Here is a 3,816-nt window from a genome sequence, read left to right as displayed (position 1 = left end):
ATAAAAAATACTGGCGCAAGAATGAACTGGAGGGACGGAGCCAGGAGCTCACAAGCCCACCAGGCCCAGCCCCCCCTGGTCGGGCCTGGCAGGCTTGTGAACCCCTGGTGGCTCCGCCGCCTCCAATTCTAGCTCTATATATTCTCCTTCGACCGGAAAAAAATCAAGGAGAAGAGTTCATCGCATTTTACGATACGGAGCCGCCGCCACCACCTGTTGTTCCTCTAGAGGGCAGATCTGGAGTCTGTTCTGTTGTCCGGAGAGGGGCAATCGACGCCATCGTCATCACCAACCATCCTTCATCGCCAATTCCATGATGCTCTTCACCGTTCGTGAGTAATCTCATCGTAGGCTTGCTGGACGGTGATCGGTTGGATGATATCTATCATGTAATCGAGTTAGTTTTGATGGGGATTGATCCCTAGTATCCACTATGTTCTGAGATTGATGTTGCTACTACTTGGCCATGCTTAATGCTTGTCACTAGGGCCTGAGTGCCATGATTTCAGATCTGAACCTATTATGTTTTCATCAATATATGTGTGTTCTTGATCCTATCTTGCAAGTTGTAGTCACCTACTATGTGTTATGACCCGGCAACCCCGGAGTGACAATAGTTGGAACCACTCCCGAAGATGACCATAGTATGAGGAGTTCATCTATTTTCTAAGTGCTAATGCTTTGTTTCGGTTCTCTATTAAAAGGAGAACCTCAATATCCTTAGTTTCCATTAGGACCCCACTGTCATGGGAGGGATGGACAATAGATGTCATGCAAGTTCTTTTCCATAAGCACGTATGACTATATACAGAATGCATGCCTACATTACATTTACGAACTGGAGATAGTTACATATCTCCCCATGTTATAATTATTACATGATGAATGTCATCCGGCATAATTATCCTTCACCGATCAAATGCCTACGAGTGTTTCCTACTGGTCCTTGCTACGTTACTTTACCCCTACTACTGTCACTATTGCTACTGTTACCGTTGCTACCGTTGCTATCACACTACTCTGCTCCTGAAACTTTGCTGCAGATACTAAGTCTTTCAGGTGTTGTTGAATTGAGAACTCAAGTTCTAATACTCGAAAATATTCTTTGGTTTCCCCTTGTGTCGAATCAACAAATTTGGGTTGAATACTCTACCCTCGAAAACTGTTGCGACCCCCTATACTTGTGGGTTATCAGGGAGTCAAATCAACTTGGATTGAGATGAAACTTGGCAAGACCATCAAACATATCATAGGTGACATGCGGGAATTTTACAGGAATTTATGGATAATATTTCTTATAGAAATCTTCCAAAAGCTTGAAATAGGCAGGAAGGGTCTTGAAGGGTTTTGCCCAATATTTTGAACATAACCATGTGTTGACACTCATATATATGGAATATATATGTCCACTGAGTTTCCCTAAATTTTCTTAAATATTTTGAAAGCAATAAAAATAACTTTCCTTCACAAGAGACTATTTCTGGCCTCACAAGAAGGCATTTAAATAAAATAGTAAAATAACTTTTAAAATAATAATATTGTGGTTTTGCGAAGTCATTTTGATAATGGGTTTTAAATAAAATAAGTAGTGCAAATTAAATTCCCTAATTTGAGAACTTGTAGTACAAATCTCATCTCACGGGTTTTGAAAGCTTAACTCAAAGAAATGCTTTTTGGTGAAAATAAAATTTGGTAAAAATAGTTTCTGGTCCTAAACACATGGCATGATTATTAGGCAGGAGCTTTGGCTAAGGAGGTGAGTGTGGAGAATAACAAGAATTATAGAGAATCAACACAAGCATACCAGCAAGCAAGCAAACAACAGTCACTTCAAGCATCACAACCATTCACAAATTTTTTAAATTGGTCCTAATTTTTGAAATAAGTTAATTAGTCAGGAAAGCTAATCACACGGTGTGACAGACCTTACGCCCTTAAGAAAATCTCGTCCCCAAGATTTGCTAAGGTGAGTACAAGGGCATGCTCCTGCTATGCTGTTGAACACATTGAAATTAATATTCTAAACACGCGGTCCAGATTGGTCACCTCATGACTGCCACTTATTGGTGCATCTGCGTTCTACGAAGATATTGGATGAAGGAAAATTGCAATACCTGGTTGCTAGTCATACCTGGTTCTTGGCACCCACTTTGACCGACACATGGGCCCAGGGGCCGCCGTCAGCCTCTTCTTCTTCCTCTGATTCTTCTTTCCTGGGTGAGTCCCATGTTCTACCTCCAAATTCGGTGCCTAGGGCGTACGGTGTCCGGGGCCGTCCTGCGGTGGTGCGCGGTGCACCAACTACCACCGCAGCGAGCACTCACCTCGCAGGCCTGGGCATGTTGGCACCGCTCTAGGATTCCCAACGGGCACCGACGGCCGAGCGGCAAGCGGGGCTGGTAGCCTTGCCATTGGCTCATCGAGCTTGGCTATAAATTGGGCAAGGAGTCCTCTTCACCCACCCGGCCTCGTTCCTTGCTGCTGCTCCGGTCCTCTTCCTCCTTATTCTTCTCCTTGCAGGTGCTCGAGGAGGGATGCCAATGGCGGACGAGACCCCAGGGTGGCTCATAATCCTCCTGTCCGAAATGGTGGCATTGCTGGTCAGGGACTCCATGTTGTACTGCGTGATCGTCCATGATGATCGTCATGATGTTGTTGCCCGCACATCGGCTCTCCGTGGAGGCAGGGTTCATGACGATTAGGCAACTGCTCAGTGTATGTGTGGTGTTAGTGTGTTAGAGGTGTGTCCGCGAATAAATACATATGCGGTTTCTTCTTACAAAGGAACCGAGGTGTGCCATTGTGGCAAGAAGTTAGGTGTTCATGTGTGTGTGGCCGTGAACGTAGTCGTGGTCCGGGTGGAGGTTGCTCCCGGTGCGTCTGTCCTTGCTGGTCTTATTGTCTTGCATGTCGTAGTCGACTTAGTTCACGTAGGAGCTGCAATAAAACGTGTTCTTTCTTCTCCGTCGTCGCGGCTCCTTGATCATGTTGATGCTTCATCATGCTTGCGGGAAGTTGTCTTCGGTTGCCGGAGGGTTAAAGTCTGCGGAGTCTATGCCTCATCTAAACAGGGCTGTGGCGTTCATTCTCTTACTGGGGAATAAGTATGTCATCCGCTAGAACAAGAACATATTTTCCCAAAGCATCACATAAGCATTGTGCTCATGAGACAGGTGACGCAAACGGGATCTCGCTATGGGCGGGGTATTAGCCATATTCCAATGACTTAGTCATTTGCTATGGTCGTAATCCGTCCACCTTGTGGATTGGTGAAGCTTACGGTCTCAAGGAACTTAGGATGTGGTTGAACAGTTATTATCTTATCTCTAAGCACATTCCTTATATGCCAATAGTTCGACCTCTAACTCGGGTCGACGTCACCCTATCTCATCAAAGATACCATCTCACATGGGTCAACTCCACACTGCTCATTCTAGTCAACTACGGGGTTGAGGAAAGAACTAAACCCAAACACTACAAGTATGGTGTAGCTATGATGCACATGCATTCCTATGCAAAAACCTCGGGGAGACATACAAGCTCCTAAGCATGAATTTAAGACACCACAAATCCAGATGTCCTGCGAGATCATCCAATTGACAGGGTACTGCATTACTATACTAAGGAAACAAGTAGTATTCCAATCCAAGATTTGGTCTCCTTTTTACTAATCCGATCAAGTGGTCCACCAATCCGATCGATCACCACTGGACCCATCACTCCTACAAATCCGATAATGATGGGGTTCTACAGGATCACTAGAGTCTTCCTAATTCTCATATTATTGCAAGGATTACACTATAGTATATCCACCAA

This window comes from Hordeum vulgare, chromosome 7H (genome assembly GCF_904849725.1).
Source record: "Hordeum vulgare subsp. vulgare chromosome 7H, MorexV3_pseudomolecules_assembly, whole genome shotgun sequence".
Lineage (NCBI taxonomy): Eukaryota > Viridiplantae > Streptophyta > Magnoliopsida > Poales > Poaceae > Hordeum > Hordeum vulgare.
This window is presented reverse-complemented; position numbering follows the sequence as displayed.